This window comes from Pristiophorus japonicus, chromosome 8 (assembly GCF_044704955.1).
Source record: "Pristiophorus japonicus isolate sPriJap1 chromosome 8, sPriJap1.hap1, whole genome shotgun sequence".
In the NCBI taxonomy this organism is placed as follows: Eukaryota; Metazoa; Chordata; class Chondrichthyes; family Pristiophoridae; genus Pristiophorus; species Pristiophorus japonicus.
Genome location: NC_091984.1, coordinates 13552600 through 13571404, shown reverse-complemented (window position 1 = coordinate 13571404; position 18805 = coordinate 13552600). Strand labels below are relative to the sequence as shown.

At 46.0% G+C, this 18805-nt stretch overlaps 1 protein-coding gene across 6 annotated transcripts in view; it reads left to right on the top strand.

Annotated features, from left to right (window-relative positions):
* Nucleotides 1-18805, top strand: part of adgrl2a (adhesion G protein-coupled receptor L2a) — a 544699-nt gene that overhangs the window by 85112 nt on the left and 440782 nt on the right. The window lies entirely within an intron of this gene.

Below are 18805 nucleotides of genomic sequence, written 5' to 3'. Positions count from 1 at the left end.
CTGACATCATTGGTGAGCCCAGTTCAGTCCTCGCCCAACCACAATGCGTTCATTCTTTTCTAGCAGATGTCGCTGGAGAACAACATGAGCAGGAAATCTGGTGATTGTTTATTTATTTTTTAGTTTGCCCCACCCCTGAAGTGGATTGTAGCATCCCAAGTGCAGCTTCGGCTCGGATCGATCTTCTCGGTCCGAAGCTTGCATTGTACCTGGGACCTTCTCCGTCAGCACAGCTCAACATCACACTGAGTGGTGCATTTACCAATTAAGCCACTGTGGGAAGCTACATTCTAACATTTGTGAGAGTGGTATTTCAACTGCACTCGGGTTAAATTTGCAGAATAAACCCTTGTAATCCTGGGAATTCTGGCTCGAAGCCAATATAAATCCGTTGCTTGCCTTGAAACAGCTGTCATATTGGCACTGCTGTGGTGTAAACCCTTCTGGGCTTGAAGCTGGTCAATGATCTAATTGTGATTTTGCAGCATGACGTAGTGGCACTTTCACATGCATTTTATTTATTCAGTTAAGTGCGACCCTATTGTGGCACAACACATCATGAATTATTCTGGAAATGCACTGACTTTTTAATGTGGGCGGCAGGGTGAGCATTTCAACTGGGAGGAGGCCCAATTATAATGATGATGATCATTAAAAGCCAAAAGTGTGAGCTTGGCTCAGTTGGGTAGCTCTCCCACCTCTGGGTCACAAGGTTACAGGCACACATTCCAGTCCAGCACTCGAGATCATCATCCTTTTCTTTTTTGTTTTCTTTCCTTCTTTGGCTTAGAGGTTTCCACTGTGGGCGCAGTCGGGAAATTGCACCCATAATGTGCTCGAAATTGCGCTGATTAGGTTTCCGTTCAAGTTTCTGCTAAAATTCATTTACATAATCACAAACGTCAGTTCTTCCATGAACCAGCGCATTCGGGCGGGGTAACTGAACAAAATCGTTTCTTTTTTTAAAAATCTTTTTTGAAAAAGTATTGCTCGATGTATTTCAGTTGGTGCCATTTTATTACTACAGCTGAAAATGATTAAAGCATCAAAAATAAGCATTTTTAATAAGGGTGTCCTGTCCTCCACCTGTGAGTAACCTGATTTCAAAACACTAAGTGACTTAAAAAAATAAGTTACACTGAACCATTTACTCGTTTCATTGGTGTGCACTAGTCAGTTTCTGAGTAAATTAAATATTTTTTGATCTGATAATGTCTTTAAGCGTGCCGACGAGTGCCCGCGTGCCTCTCAAAATGAGACCGATTCGAAGAGTCTTTCCGAAGCAGCGCTATCGGTGGAATATCGCAATTCTGACCTGGGCACGTGATCCAGGTGAATTAAATCTTGAACCAGCGGGAAACACAACCGTAACTGTTTTGGTGCACAACTCACCTTTAAAACTCACCCATTTATTTTTACAGTCTGGCCGATTGCACTGGAATCTGGGCACTAAACTAGCAGAAATCCTTTCCTTCCTTCTTCACTTCCTCTCTCCCGCCCTCCCTCCCCTTCCTTCCTTCCCTCCCTCCCCCTTCCTTCCCTCCCTCCCTTCCTCACAAATACTTGGAATTACATGGAAGTGTAGTGACTGTTACTATGTAAGGAAAGGCCGCAACCATTCTTGCACAGGGAACAATCCCACAAACAATAATGAGATGAATGACCAGTTAGTTTTGTTTGGTTGGCGTGGGTTGTGAGAAGTATTTCGGCCAGGTCACAGGATCTATAATGTCCACTTGAACAGGCAGAGTGGCCTCGGTTTAACAGCTCAACTGTTGAATGAATAGTTTCAACATCCGTGGTTGTAACTTGCAATGTACTCGCTCATGAATTATATGGCCAACCTTGGAGAAAAAGATATGGCATGACCTTCTTTTCATTACCGGTATTTCATTAGCGATAATGACCGGTATTTACAAAAGTGTATCTGTGGAATGCACTCCACAGTCGCTGTGATGCTGCCGACACAAGCTCCTCTATTGGCTTTGAACCTACAATGTAAACAGTGCAAATAGTGTCAACTGTGGCTCAGTGGATAACACACTTGCCTCTGAGTCAGAAAGTTTTGGGTTTAAATCCCACTCCAGGGACTTGAGCACTATGCTGACACTCCAGTACAGTGCTGAGGATGTGCTGCACTGTCGAAGGTGCCGTCTTTCAGATGAGACGTTAAACCAATATCTGCCCTCTAAGATCCCATGGCACTATTTCGAAGAGCAGGGGAGTTATCCCTGGTGTCTTGGCCAATATTTATCTCTCAATCAACATAACAAGAACAGTTTATCTGGTCATTATCACATTGCTGTTTGTGGGAGCTTGCTGTGCACAAATTGGTTGCCATGTTTCTCACATTACAACAGTGACTACACTCAAAAAGTACTTCATTGGCTGTACAATGCTTTGTGACATTAGGTTGTCATTAAAGGCACTTTATGAATGTGTCTTTCTTTCTTAAACAAGGTGGCAGTGTCATATGCATAATCAAAATAGCGGGGTTTGAAAAAAAGAAAGAAGTTGCATTTCTATCGTGCCTTTCTAGCCCTTAGGACATCCCAAAGTGCTTTACATTTTTGAAGTCTAGTTATTGTTGTAGTGTAGGATATGTGGCAGTCAATTTGCCACAGCAAGGTCCCACAAGCAACAATGTGATAATGACCAAATAATCTGCTTTTTTGGTGTTTGGTTGAGGGATAAATATTAGCCAGAACACCGAGGAGAACTTCCCTGCTCCTCTTCGAAATAATGCCATGGGATTATTGACATCAACCTGCAAGGGTAGACGGGACCTCGGTTTGACATCTCATCCGAAAGACGGCACCTCCGACAGTGTAACGCTCGTACCACACTGGAGTGTCAGCCTAGACTTATGTGCTCAAGTCTCGGCAGTGGGACTTGAACCCACAACTTTCTGACTCAGGTGAGAGAGGATCCACTGAGCCACAGCTGACCCCTGCACTTCTCATGGAAAACACAGGGAAAGTTACTGGCAGAAGAAGCTTAATCACTTCCACCCACCCCAGCATGCTCACAGAGTATGTATTGCAACAGGGCACTTCAGAAGTCTGGATTGCCCAGACAGGTATGCCTAACTCACAAGTTGTCACTTCCATGCAACCCTCCAAGATCTCCCCGCTCCACCAATTCTCGCCTCTTGCGCATCCTTGAATTATTTCGCCCCCTCCATTAGCGGCCGTGCCTTCAGCTGCCTGGGCCCTAAGCTCTGGAATTCCTTTCCTAAACCACGCCGCATATTTCTCCTCCTCTAAGACGTTCCTTAAAATCTACCTCTGACCAAGCTTTTGTCACCTGCCCAACTATCTCTTCATATGGATCGGTGTCAAATTTTGTCTGATAGCACTCCTGTGAAGCGCCTTGCGATGTTTTCCTGCAGGAAAGGCACTATATAAATGTGAGTTGTTGTACACCTTCAAGAATTAAATGGAAGGTTTCAAAGTGCCGTAAAGATGGTAAGCCTCGGACATGCGTCAGAAGAGCCAGAAGTGAGGTACGTAATAGTCACTCGGGTACTGATGTCCATGAGGTAAGTCTGGTGACCGGGATGAGGGCCAGTTAAGATTGGGTTGCCGGGAAGAGCAGTAAAGGCCAGGACACTTAAGAAACAGCTTGACGCTGTAATGAGAAGATGGTAGGGTTGATATTTTGGACAGCTCAGCTCAAATGGCTCCTTAATGTGAAGCAATATTGTGATCTTATTCTCTTCCCCTCTGAGGAACACATGCTGTAGACCCCTGGATGAAAACCCATCGCAAGCAGACCATTCGAAACACCCACACTCGCTGGAAGTCAAATAGCAACAGTGGCAGAATTATTTTTTTTTTAAATGATCGATTTGACTAGGATATAAACAAGCAAAGCCTACCCGTGTTCTGTCTTAATAGATTTTGCCTTGAAAGTATATTTAATGGGATAATCATATTCATCCATCAATCCCGGATCATGAGATGAAAAGCTTTCGTCATATATATCCCTTTCACTTTGTCACGCTATTTCTGTTGTTACTTCATCCCTCGTAAAAATTTGCAAAGACCTCACACATTATTTAATTATTAATAAATAAGGTGCGCATTTTAGCTTTCCTTAGTGTAAGCCGACCTCCCTTGGCATTGCTCTTGCGTTAAGTATGACGAGGTGTTTTTTGTTAAAGTGATAGCCCTGTTACTCTGCGGCTGAATTGGAGCAGTGTTTAAGCTGTCCCGCTCCTTTAAGGACACAGAGTCTCATTGCTTTAAATCCCGAGGTTTAATAAGCTTAGCTGCTTCTGATGAGCAAAATTATCAGGTTCAAAAGAAATGCTTGTAATCAGTCATAGTCCTCCTTCTGACGGCAGCACTTCTGACACTCTCAATTTTTCCAGTGCCCTAATTTTGCTCAGCTTGTCCAGAAGTGCGTGATCCATTGGGCTGGAGTCTCTGCCTCCCTGCAATCCCAATGAATCGCAACATTTTAAACGGTCGGAGTGTTTTAGCAATGCTCCAATCACTATTCCCTGGACCCCCTCAGGGCAAATGCGTGTGTTTGGACATCGAGTGAGGACAAGATCGGCCTTGGGGTTGATGCCTTCCAGAGTGCAATATACTCACTGTCAAAGCTTGGATGCCTACAGGGGCCGCTTGGACAAGGCCACAGAGGGATCCCAGTGCTGTGGAATGGTCTTCTGACCAACAATACCGGGGAAGGGAGACAATTTTCAGGGAACATTCTAAATGTAAAAGACTTGATTGAAGTCCCAAATAAATGTTGGCCATCAGCTCAAAATTATTTGTCGTATTAACTGTTAATTTCTTTTCATTGGGGGAAGAAAAGGACATTTTGCTTGAGGGTATTATTTAACTTTCATTGTCTGGATTGTCTGAAGTGCCTCTGATCCACAACATCTCCGATGGTTTCAGACCTGACCTAAGCAATGACCCAGGGTCATGAACCTGCAGATTAATAATGGGCACCACAGATACCTCTATAAGGCTGTAATATAATGGGGAGGTTTTCTATCATTAGGACTATGTACAGACAGGTTAAGCAAGGACGTCGTGGTACAGCCATTAGGATTAGATGAGTACAGGCACAGTGAGGTTTCAGAGCACATTGTGAGTGTTTTTCCTTGCTTGAATGTTGTCAAGGTGTGAAGTTGCAGCTTTGCAAATCGCCACACATAAAGCAATATCTTCTAGTAGCTCAGTGGGTGAAGTCACTGTCCAGTGGAGCACTGAGCCGGAGAGAGAGAGAGACACACACACACAGGAAAGTGGATGCAACCACTTGTAAAATATATCCTGAAAGGTTGATTTGCCTTAATTTGCATGTGTACATTATTACATCTGCAGTGTTGCCTTTAGGCGCTTTGTTTTTTTTTCAGTATTCGAAACTTGTTGCTGTTGTCCAAGTTGAAAGTTGGTCTGTGCTGAGTGAGCTGTCCAGGCAGAGGTTGGGCCTGCAGTTGGCCTCGACAACCCTGGATTAAGGAAGGGAAAAATCAGCCAGGGTTCAGACTCCTACTCTTAATCTGGTCACTCCTGATGGAATGTGTGGACGTGTGAACACTATGCAGGATATGGACATGGCTGCGATGCCTTTCATGGTTAGATAACATTGTGACACTCAGTGACCTCGTCCTGAGTGTATCGTAGGGTGAGGTTGCTTGGGACTTCAGGTGCTCTTGTATCCCAGAAGAGTTGTCACCATCCGGAGGAGACAGTCATGCACTTGTTTCTCTATAATCCAAATTTGACTGAACAATATTATATCCAGGGGCAGCCTCTGTTAACTACCTGTCTGGTTAGGTCAGGCTGCCTCCAACTGGTCAGCTAATTGATGCAGTGTCAGATTGTTAAGGGAATGGCTGTAAACTGCATACTCAAACGGTGATGAAAACTGGGCGAATGCTTGAAGTTATTTTGGTGACATTGAGCATTTACCACTTACCAGCCTGAATCAAACGGCAGACACACTCATGTTCTGTGACAGGTGGGGAGCTCGGGGAAATGAAAGGCACTGTCTACCCAAATATCTGGCAATTGTCATTTAAAATGTCCTGGATGTCACCTTCAGTTGGCATGAATGGCTGGTTTGTCTCTTTGAATGAGGTTGAAGCTTGTAGTTCTGGTAACAGCCCACTAGTTACTGGTCTGCACAAAACACGGCACTTCAGTGAAGTACAATCCAAATTTAAACGTTGCCAACTTAATTGCTAACATTTAATACAAATTTGGACCATTTTTCAGTAAGCGAGCTGCCCTGCAGAGAGGGTGCTTTGTGGCAATTCTGGTGGATTTTAGCTCTGTGTTGTTGCCAGTCATCATTGGTCAAAACAGAACACATATTGGTGTAAAGGAACGTCGATAGAGGCACAAACAAAATTGTCACAGAGATGAGGGGAGCAAACTGCAACAATCGGGGTAATTTTAACCAAACCCGCACATTGGGGAACTGACGGGATAGGGCTCTCCGCTGATTTGACATTCTGCCCGATTTTTACACTCAACAACTACAACAACTTGAATTTATATAGCACCTTTTAATGTGGTAAAACATCCCAACGCACTTCACATGAGTATTATCAAATAATATTTGACACCGAGCCACATAAGGAAAGATTAGGACAGATGGGTCAAAAATGAGGAAGGAGAGATGTAGGGAGGGAATTCTAGAGCTTAGGGCCTCGGCAGCTGAAGGCACGGCTGCCAATGGTAGAGCGATTATAATCGGGGATGCTCAAGAGGGCAGAATTGGAGGAGCGCAGACATGGGGGGGTGGGGGTGCGGGGGCCGGATGTGAGGCTGAAGGAGCTTACAGGGATAGGGAGGGGCGAGGCTAGGGAGGGATTTGAAAACAAAGATGTGAATTTTTAAATCAAGACGCTGCTTAACTGGGAGCTAATGTAGGTCAGCGAGCACAGGGATGCTGGGTGAACTCGATTGAAGTCAACGGAGAGTGTTGTTGGGCAGGGTGGACCATTCCACCTGATCCCCTGGGTTTCCCACCTGGTGAGTTAAGATAAAATGACCCCCAATATCTCTGAACCAACCCCTGATTCCATGAACAAATGTTTAGATTTGCCTAAAAAAAAAGGTGAGCTTAGATTCTGGCTGTAGCCTTGAATTCCCTGCAAAGTATCAGTTATGATGCATTTTTTTGTTGGTATTCTGCATGTTCGTTTTGTATTTCAAAATGGCTGTTGTAACCATTGACCCCAGGGTAGTGACGCTGGACCTGGCCTTTCGTGTGTTCAAGTTGATCGCCTGATTCCTAGTCCAGAGACATTGCAGTGTAATAGGATTGATGTTTGCAGCACGTTATTAATTTACTGAGCATCTTGCAAAGTACAGAGAGAATAATGGATGCTTTTGGGGAACTGCAAAGCTGTAGTATCTCTTTTTATTTTATTTTCTCAGTCTATTTAGTCTCCATGAGCCACAGGTCGCTACGACCGAGGCTCTCCAACCCTACTGCTGACTTTGTTCTAAACCAGGCACTTTGAAGCAACAGCTCCTCGGGCAAAGCTAGGTCCAATTTCACCACCCCGCCGCGCCCCCCCCCACCCCCCACCTCCCCACACCACAGCAAACATGAAACATGCAGTTCAGCACTCTATTGACAAGAAAAAAGGTTAACGGTGTTGTGTATGGAGAAAGAGTCAGACTGAACACTGAGCTCAAAGTAAATTGTGACCGTAGTCTTTTATTGCAGGTCTCCTGTGAAGCCTCCTTAAATACCTGTGTTCCCAAGGGATTATGGACTTCAAGGGATGAGCCCTCTGGTGGCTGTACAGAGTAAATACAAGTCCACATAGAAACAACACTCCCCCACCCCCCGAAAGTCAATAGTGTAACTATTTACAATGTGAGTCGATCTGGGGCCCTTCTTGCCCTGGTTGATCGTCTCGGTGTGAAAGCTGGTGTTGTTGAATCATTTGTTGGGCCCTCGCTGGGCTACCTGGTGTGTTTGGCCCTGCAGGGCTGCTGTGGATGATGGATTCTGCTTCGTGGTCAACCGTGGTGCCGGTTATCACTGGTGTGTATATTGGGGGATCAAAAAAGGTGGGGTCCAAGGTGGGTTGCTCAGGATTGTCGGTGAATCTGAGTTTGATTTGGTTCAAGTGTTTCCGGTGAATGAGTCCATTTGAAACTTTGACTTAAAACACCCTGCTCCCCTCTTTGGCCACGACAGTGCTGGGAAGCCACTTGGGACCTTGTCCATAATTTAATACAAATACAGGATCATTGATTTCAATCTCGCGTGACACACTTGGAATATCATGGTATGTACTTTGTTGAAGCCGCCTGCTCTCTATCTGTTCATGTAGATCAGGGTGAACTAACGAGAGCCTTGTCTTAAGTACTCTTTTCATGAGCAGTTCAGCAGGTGGGATCCCAGTGAGTGAGTGAGGTCTCGTGTGGTAGCTAAGCAGGACTCGGGATAGGTGAGTCTGCAGTGAGCTTTCAGTTACCCTCTTCAAGCCTTGCTTGATGGTTTGCACTGCTCTCTCTGCCTGACCATTGGATGCTGGTTTAAATGGGGCAGATGTAACATGTTTAATCCCGTTACGGGTCATGAAGTCTTTGAACTCAGCACTGGTAAAACGAGGCCCGTTGTCACTCACCAGGACATCAGGTAAGCCGTGAGTGGCAAACATGGCCCGCAGGCTTTCAGTAGTGGCAGTGGACGTGCTAGCCGACATTATCTCACAGTCAATCCACTTAGAGTATGCTTTTACAACCACAAGAAACATTTTACCCAAGAACGGGCCTGCATAGTCGATGTGTACCCTAGAACCACGGTTTGGCGGGCCAACATCATAAACTTAGCGGCGCCTCCCTGGGTACATTGCTTAACTGCGAGCATGTATTACATCTGTGAAAGCAGGAATCTTAAGTCCGCATCGATACCGAGCCACCACATGTGGGATCTGGCGATTGCTTTCATCACTACGATGCTTGGGTGGATACTGTAGAGGTCATTGATGAAGGTGCCTCTGCCCTTCTTGGGGACCATTACTTGATTGCCCCACAGAAGGCAGTCTGCCTGTATCAATATTTCATCTTTGCACTGCTGGAACGGCTTTATCTCTTCCTGCATTTCCACTGGGACACTGAACTAGTTCCCATGAAGCACACAGCTTTTGACTAGAGATAATAAGGGGTCCTGGCTTGTCCAGGTTTTGATCTGCAGGGCAGTGACGGGTGATTGCTCACTCTGAAATGCTTCCATAACCATGGCTAGATCTGCGGGTTACGCCATTTCCACCCCCCTGGTGGGCAATGGCAGCCTACTGAGAGCATCGGCGCAGTTTTCTGTGCCTAGCCTGTGGCGGATGGTGTAGTTGTATGCGGACAAAGTGAGCGCCCATCTCTGGATGCGGGCCGATGCGTTGGTATTTATCCCTTTACTCTCGGAAAACAGGGATATAAGTGGCTTATGGCTTGTTTCCAATTCGAATTTTAGCACAAACAGGTATTGATGCATTTTCTTTACCCAATAGACACACGCTAACGCTTCTTTTTCAATCATGCTGTAGGCTCTCTCAGCCTTAGACAGACTCCTGGATGCATAAGCAACCGGTTGCAATTTTCCGAAATCATTAGCTTGTTGCAATACACACTCGACGCCATATGACGACGCATCACATGCTAGTACCAAACGCTTACATGGATCGTACAACACAAGCAATTTGTTTGAGCATAACAATTTTAGCGCTTTTACAAAGGCATTTTCTTGGCTTTTGCCCCAAACCCATTTACCCCCTTTTCGTAGTAAGACATGCAGTGGTTCTAACAGTGTGCTGAGATCCGGTAAGAAGTTACCAAAGTAGTTCAGGAGTCCCAGAAACGACCGCAGCTCCGTCATGTTCTTTGGCCTCAGTGCGTTCTCGATTGCCTCCGTCTTCACGTTGGTGGGCCTGATGCTATCCGCCGCAATTCTCCTTCCCAGGAACTCCACTTAAGGAGCCAGGAAAACGCACTTTGAGCGTTTTAACCTGAGCCCCACGCGGTTGAGACGATTAAGAACCTCCTCCAGGTTCTGCAGGTGCTCGACTGTGTTCCAACCTGTGACCAAGATGTCGTCCTGGAAGACCACGGTGTGCAGGACCAACTTCAGTAAACTTTCCTTGTTTCTCTGAAATATCGCCGCCGCTGATCAGATTCCAAACAGGCATCTGTGATAAACAAAAAGACCTTTGTGCGTGTTGATGCAGGTGAGGGCCTTCGATGATTCGTCCAGTTCCTGAGTCATGTAGGCTGAAGTCAGATCCAGCTTCGTGAACATCTTTCCTCCCGCCAGCGTTGCAAAGAGGCCGTCGGCCTTTGGTAGTGGGTATTGGTCCTGCAGGGAAAAACAATTGATAGTTACTTTGTGATCACCACAGATTCTGACGGTGCCATCTCCCTTGAGGACTGGGACAATAGGACTGGCCCACTCGCTGAACTCGATCGGTGAAATGATGCCCTCTCTTTGCAGCCGGTCTAGCTCGATCTCTACCCTTTCTCTCATCATGTACAGTACTGCTCTCGCCTTGTGATGGATGGGTCGCGCCCCCGGAATTAGATGGATCTGCACTTTTGCTCCTTGGAATTTCCCGATGCCTGGTTCGAAGGAAATTTGTTTAAGACCTGGGCACACGAAGTGTCGCCAGCGGGCGATAGTGCTTGGACGTTGTCCCAGTTCCAGCATATCTTTCCCAGCCAGCTGCCATCGCCCGGTACCACCCAGAGTGGTAGCTTGTGCATAGCTCCATCATAGGAGACCTTTACAGTAGCACTGCCGATTACAAGAATCAGTTCTTTAGTGTAAATTCTTAGTTTCGTGTGAACTGGTGTTAAGACTTGCCTTGAGGCCTTGTTGCACTACAACCTTTCGAAAGTCTTTTTGCCCATGATGGACTGGCTCGCGCCCGTGTCCAGCTCCATTGACACTGGGAGTCCATTTAGTTCAATATTCAGCATTATCGGGGGACAATTCGTGGTGAATGTGTGCACCCCATGTACCTCTGCCTCCTCTATCTGAGGCTGTAGTTCGTTGTGATCATCCGTGGATCTGTCCTCCTCTGCAACATGGTGGTTTGCAGGTTTAGCAGGCCTAGCAGCTCGCCTGCACACTCGGAGGTGTCCCATTGTTCCACAGCCCTTGCAAACGTACTCTTTGAATCGGCATGAATGGAAATGATGATCACCTCTGCAGCGCCAACAAGGTGTTAATGGCCTTGCATTCATCACCCTTGATGGTGGACTCTGAGTCATCTGCGGACATGCAGCTGCAGGTATGTGTGATCTGCCCTATACGTTACGATTCGAAAACAACATCACTTTGTTCACAGTACTTATAGCAGCACTTGTGTCCTGAGAGATTTGCTTCGTATTGTCACTGGTGGCAATGAATGCCTGGGCAATCGCTATAGCCTTACTCAAGGTTGGGGTCTCTACAGTCAAAAGTTTGCGAAGTATGGTTTCATGGCCATTGCCAAGTACGAAAAAGTCTCTGAGCATGTGCTCCAAATGTCCTTCAAATTCGCAATGTCCTGCAAGGCATCTTAGCTCGATGACATAATTCGCCACTTCCTGGCCTTCAGACCTTTTTGTAGGTGTAGAACCGGTACCTCGTCATCAGAATGCTTTCCTTCGGGTTCAAATGCTCTCTGACCAGTGTGCACAAATCGTACAATTTCTCCGTGGGTTTCGCTGGAGTGAGCAGATTCTTTATGAGGCCATATGTTGGTGCCCCACAGACGGTGAGGAGGATCGCCCTTCGTTTGGCAGCGCTCTCTTCCCCATCTAGCTCGTTGGCCACAAAGTATTGGTCGAGTCGCTCAACAAAATTCCCCAATCATCTCCCTCTGAAAATTTATCCAGGATGCCCACTGTTCTCTGCATCTTTGGGTTCACTATCTGTATCTCATCGCCAGTTGTTGTGTATGGAGAAAGAGTCAGACTGAACACTGAGCTCAAAGTAAAGTGTGACCGTAGTCTTTTATTGCAGGTCTCCAGAGTGCCTCTCCAACCTGTGAAGAAGCCTCCTTAAATACCTGTGCTCCCAAGGGGTTATAGGATCCCTTAGGACTCCAGGGGATGAGCCCTCTGTACAGAGTAAATACAAGCCCACATTTCTAACAAACGGAACTAAAGCTAGAAAAGTCACCAGGTCCACAAGATGCAGTCCAGAATACCGAAGGACGTTGGGGAGGAGACAGCAGAGAGGCCAACCGTGATTCTCCAAAGGCCTGTGGAAATGGGGAATGGTGACACGGCTGGGGAGTGACGAGTGTTACCCAACCCCCGTTCAAGAAAGGGGAAAGAAGTTACCAGGAAACTACCGGCCAGTTGGCATAATGTGGGTAGAGCACATAATACAGGATGGAACTGGTGAACATTTAGAAAGGTCTCGACCAATCAGGGAAAGTCAACACATGAATTTGTAAAGGGCAATCTGCAATTGACTAATTTAATTGATTTTCTTTTGAGGCAATATCAATGTATTGATAAAGGAGAATGCAACATGATGTATATATGAATTTATAGAAAGCATTTGATAAAGAAAAGGAAGACTTGCATTTATATAGCGCCTTTCATGACCTCAGGATGGTCCAAAGCATTTCACAGCCAATTTTTGAAATATATTCACTGTTCTAGTGTTGGAAACGCAGCAGCCATTTTGTGCAAAGCAAGCTTCCACAAACAACATTGTGATAGTGACCAGATCTTCTGTTTCTTTTGTTGAGGAATAAATATTAGCCAGGACACAAGGTGCCACAGAAGAATCTTGTTATGAAGTTAAGGTATAGGGGGTACAATATGCATCTTTACCAGTTGGGTGGTAATCTGGCAGAGTAGATCACCAGCCCTTTTCGATCCAACGACGCCAACCGGATGAAAATCGGATGGGTTCTCGGAACCGTGGGCATTCTGCTCTGCCTGCTCACTGCCAGTGAAGATAAAAATCTACCCCATAATGTTAAAAGCAATAGGGGGATGGCGCGGAGACAGAAAGAGAAGAGCAGGAATTCTGAATTGGTGGGATATGGGCAATGGTGTGCCCCAGGGATCTATGCCCGGATCTTTCTTCAGTTTTCAATTGAAGTAAATGACTTGGACATTTTTTAACGAGAGGATTGATATTGATGCTTGCCAATGTCGTGAGGACGGGAGGGCAGCGTGGAAAATTAAAAGGAATGCAAGAGATTGATAGGGCGGATAGAGGCTGGTTAGTAGAGCAGGCAGATAGGTGGAAGTTGCAGTGACCTGTGAAGAAGTTTTGTGAAAAAGAACAGTGAAAGGAATTATACCCTAAATGATAAAGGGGAAATTTAACTTGATCTGGGCCTAAGTATTCTGGATCAACTTGGTACAATGAATGTCAAAAAATTGCGTCAGTTCATTTAAAACGTGTGCTCCAATCCGCCGTATTTTCCGCTTTTCAACATGTGCCTGAGTGGAAACCCAGTGGAATCTCCCTTAAGACTCCTAGCGCAGTGGATGCTTCCAGAGATCTAAGGCACAGGTACCTAGATCTTTACAGTTGGGAATGCAGGTAGTAAAAGCCATCAAAAAGCAATTGGAATTTGGGGGTTTATACGCACTGGTCAATTTCCGATGATGTTGCACACAAATAGTGGGGGTGAATAGCAGAATTCGGGTCAAGCAGGGTTAGAGAGTGTGGGATAATGGAATTGGACCAGGGGAGGTGGAGGGCCAAGAGGTGCAGTGGCAGAGGGAGGAGAAGGTGGAAAGAAGGGGAGAGGGGGCGGAGGGAGAGGACAAAGGTCGAGGGGAGGAAGGATAGAACAGTAGAGCGAGAGAGCTAACAAGACCAGGCCTTTGACTTTTGGGTTTCTTTTACCTTCGTTCCTTTGCTGTCACAGATTTTGGATATTGGCTCTGCTTTCTGCTATGTTTTTTGTTTCAATTCATTAACTGTGTGAGTGGCAATCTATCGGGCATTTCTGCTCATTTTCAAAAATTGATCCGGTGTTTTGTTTCTTTCAAAACGAATATCACACGTGATGAATGCCAGGAATACCTGCTCAGAATGGTTCTTGGGGAGGTCCACAGCTCCTTATTTTGAAAGGCAAGTGCAGAAGGCTTATTCAAGATACCATTTGGGTGGCTATCACATGACATCAGGTGGTGCCCCACTGCTTCTCCAGTAATGTTACATTGAGAGCGCCACCTACTGTTGCACAATCCTCAGTATATGATCGCTGGGGATTGATTGGAAGTGGTGGTGAATTTTTACAAGACATTGGCCAGGCCACAGTTGGAGTATTGCATGCAGCTCTGGAAGGACATTTGAGCCTCGGAAAGGATTCAGGAAAGATACGCTAGAATGATACTGGGCGGTGAGGTTAAAGTTCAGAAGAAAAGCCCAATCTTGAGGCATTTTTCACTGGAATAGAGAAGATTAAGGGGAAATCTAATCGAGATGTTCAAAATGATGCAAGGCTTTGAGAGGATAAATAGTGAAAGATTATTTCTACTGGCTGGCGAATCAGTAACAAGGGGACATAGAATTGGGATTATCACGAACAAAGGGGGAAATTAGAAGATTTCTTTCCAAACAGAGGGTCTATTGAACATAAGAACATAATGCATGGCAGATACAGTATAATGTGGATAAATATGAGGTTATCCACTTTGGGGGCAAAACCATGAAGGCAGAATATTATCTGAATGGCGGCAGATTAGGAAAGGGGGAGGTGCAACGAGACCCGGGTGTCATGCTTCATCAGTCATTGAAAGTTGGCATGCAGGTTCAGCAGGCGGTGAAGAAGGCAGATAGTATGTTGGCCTTCATAGCTAGGGGATTTGAGTATAGGAGTAGGGAGGTCTTACTGCAGTTGTACAGGGCCTTGGTGAGGTCTCACCTAGAATATTGTGTTCAGTTTTAGTCTCCTAATCTGAGGAAGGACATTCTTGCTATTGAGGGAGTGCAGCGAAGGTTCACCAGACTGATTCCCGGGATGGGGGGACTGACATATGAGGAGAGACTGGATCAACTGGGCCTTTATACTCTGGTGTTTAGAAGGATGAGAGGGGATCTCATAGAAACTTACAAGATTCTGACAGGACTGGACAGGTTAGATGCGGGAAGAATGTTCCCGATGATGGAGAAGTCCAGAACCAGGGGACACAGTCTTAGGATAAGGGGTAAGCCATTTAGGACTGAGATGAGGAGAAACTTCTTCACTCAGAGAGTTGTTAACCTGTGGAATTCCCTACCGCAGAGAGTTGTTGATGCCAGTTCATTGGATATATTCAAGTGGGAGTTAGATATGGCCCTTGCGGCTAAAGGGATCAAGGGGTATGGAGAGAAAGCAGGAATGGGGTACTGAGGGAATGATCAGCCATGATCTTATTGAATGGTGATGCAGGCTCAAAGGGCCGAATGGCCTACTCCTGAACCTATTTTCTATGTTTCTATAAGAACATGAGAAATAGGAGCAGGAGTAGGCCATACGGCCCCTCGAGCCTGCTCCGCCATTCAATATGATCATGGCTGATCAGCTCCACTTCCCCACCCGCTCCCCATAACCCTTTATCTACTTATCGTTTAAGAAACTGTCTAGTTCTGTCTTAAATTTATTCAATGTTTCAACTTCCACAGCTCTCTGAGGCAGTGAATTCCACAGATTTACAACCCTCTGAGTGAAGAAATTTCTCCTCGTCTCTGTTTTAAATGGGTGGCCCCTTATTCTAAGATCATACCCTCTAGTTCTAGTCTCCCCCATCAGTGAAAACATCCTCTCTGCATCCACCTTGTCAAGTCCCCTCATAATCTTATACGTTTCGATAAGATCATCTCTCATTCTTCTGAATTCCAGTGAATAGAGGCCTTTCCTACTCAACCTTTCCTCATAAGTCAATGCCCTCATACCCGGAATCAACCTAGTGAACCTTCTCTGAACTGCCTCCAAAGAAAGTATATCCTTTCGTAAATATGGAAACCAAAACTGCACGCAGTATTCGAGGTGTGGCCTCACCAATATCTTATATGTCTGTAGCAAGACTTCCCTGCTTTTATACTCCATCCCCTTTGCAATAAAGGCCAAGATCTTGTTGAATGGCGGAGCAGGCTCGAGGGGCTAGATGGCCTACTCCTGTTCCTAATTCTTGTACCATTGGCCTTCCTGATCACTTGCTATACCTGCATACTAACCTTTTGTGTTTCATGCACAAGTAAATGATTAGGTGAAGTATTTCAATCACCTAATCATTTACTTCTTGATTTACCTGCTCTTTTCTATTAACTTTATTCCAGCCGTTTCTGCTCTCATGCACTATGGACCTTTGTCTTGGGGAGTGCATACAAAGGTGTAATCTAATCATGAGGGAATACTTCACCACAAGTGGCTATCGAGCAAGAATCTAAAATAGTTTAAGAGGAACGGGATGATTATTTGAAAAGGAAGGATATAAGGGAAAGGGGCATTAGGAATGGAGGGGGTAGCTCCTGCTGGGGAGCTAACACAGGCACAAAGGGCTGAATGGCCTCCTGCATTCTGTAGTTCAACAGAGAGCTAACATTTTGTCTCCCATGACCATGCTTGTGGCCTCAGAAGACTCTTATCTAATCGAGGGATTCAGACAATGTCATGAATAACAAAGATGAAGGATGAGTGGTTTATAACCATTATCTGCAACCCTCATGATTAGATTACACCCTTGTACTCACTCCGCAAGGCAAAGGTCCATAGTGCAGGAGAGCAGCAAAGGCTGGAATAAAGTTAATAGAAAAGAGCAGGTAAATCTAGAAGTAAATGATTAGGTGATTGCAAGTTTGAATTTTAAAAGGTTTTGCGATTGTAGGAGCAAGAAGGGCTGGTGGGGCGGGGGCGCGGTTGGCGGGAGGAGTGGGAAGGTAAGGAGTACCGCAGCTTTTGCCGTGCTGGGAAAGAATGAATAGAAGACAATGTGACCAGATTTGATTTCAACACACAATAAAGATGTAGTTAGGATGCATTTGAATTGAAGCTTGGAGAGAAATGAGAGAGAAAAGTTGAGTTACGCTCTAAAATAAAGACCAGAAGGTAATTTTAAGATGATTGGCTAAAAGAACCAGAGGTGATGTGAGGAGAATATTATTTTTAATGCCAAGTTGTTGTGATCTGGAATGCACTGCCTGAAAGGGCGGTGGAAGCAGATACAATAGGGACGTTCAATGAGAATTAGATAAATGCTTGAAGGGGAGAATTTTTCAGGACAATGGGGAAAGGGCAGGGGGAGTGGGACTAATTGGATGGCTCTTTCAAAGACCCGGCACAGGCACGATGGGCCGAATGGCCTCCTTCTGCGCTGTAGCATTCTATGATTTCATGAATTAAAAGTAGCAATGGGGAAGTTGATCTGGATTTAATGTTGTATTAAAGAGAATGGAATTGCTGAGTTGGGTGGTCTCGGTCACTGTAGCTTGAGAGGGGGTCCTGAGGGTGCCTTGGAGTTTGGAAAAGAGAAAGATTCATCACTCCTTGTCGTTATATAGTGCCCTCTCCTGGCTTGCGGGCGCTAGGCAAGGGCAGGGCCCCAGCTCGGCTACGATGTCTCCGATGGTTGCATAGCCCGCGTGGGGCCTTTGATGTCTGGGCTCCAGCGCAGCTAGCTGGTCAGTTGAGCGAGGTAGTGGCAGCCCTTGACGCGAGAGGAACCATGCCCAGATAAGGGAGTTGGTGCCTTCAGGAGCGATGGGCAGGAACAGAAATTTGATGGGAGTAGGTGGGGAAGGGGGGTGAGCGAATGAAAAAAATCTCAGGCTGGATTATTGAGAGCTTGGGGCTTTTCTTTCCCTTACACACTCAAAACGCGTCCTTTACAAAGAAGCATTAGCTTCCAGTCGCTGGGAAACACCAGCCTGCATTTATATAGCTCCTTTCACAACTTTAGGATGTCGGAAAGCACTGTTTACAGCCAGCAAAGTACTTTTTGAAATGTGGTAAACACGGTAGCCAATTTGCCCACAGCAAGCTCCCACAAACAGCAATGTGATAATGACCAAATACCCTGTTTTAGTGATGTTGGTTGAGGGATAAATAATGGCCCAGGGGGCCAGGGAGACCTCCCCTGCTCTTCTTCAAAATAGTTGCCACGGGGTCTTTTACATCCACCTGAGAGGGCAGACAGGTCCCATCCGAAAGATGGATTCCTTTTATTTTTTTGCAAGGAAGCGTAACGCTGGAATATCAAAATTGTATCCCTCCAAATTGACCTGTATTCTCTGCACACACACACACACCCTCCGTCCCGTGAACTTCCGCCCAAGTTCCCGCTCGCCCCTCTGTATGCATCACCTTCGGCAGCCAGGTGATCTGTAAAACGGTGGACGGAATCGCCGATGGCACATTGATCAGCTCAGCGTTGCCTCAGCCGCTGGATTCCCCTGCGCCGTCTCGATTTTCACTCGACATTGCTGCGGTACTTTGTCCGTCTTTAGCCCAGCAGTGCAGGAGGTGAGTCTGCTTTCTCCCCGTGTGTGTGTGTATATGGCTAACGATACAATGTGAATAGGGTTTGGCTGGGCCTCCGACTGCCCACTATGAGTGAAAGGGGTGGGTTGGGGGTGATGTTCAAGCCCTAAACCAGGGGTTCATAATAGTTCAGGTGGAGCAGGGAGAATGGTCAAAAGCTGCTGTAGTTTTGACCTGGGCTCAGAGTTTTATGGCAGTGGTGCTCTCAGGCTAGCATTGCCTGTGCAGTGTATGTGATGCCTGTATATGACATTCTCACTCTCTCTCTCTCTCTCTCAACATCTGGTAACTCCAGTTCAGGACTTCTGCAGACTCTGTGTCAGAACTTGCCTCCCCCCTCTC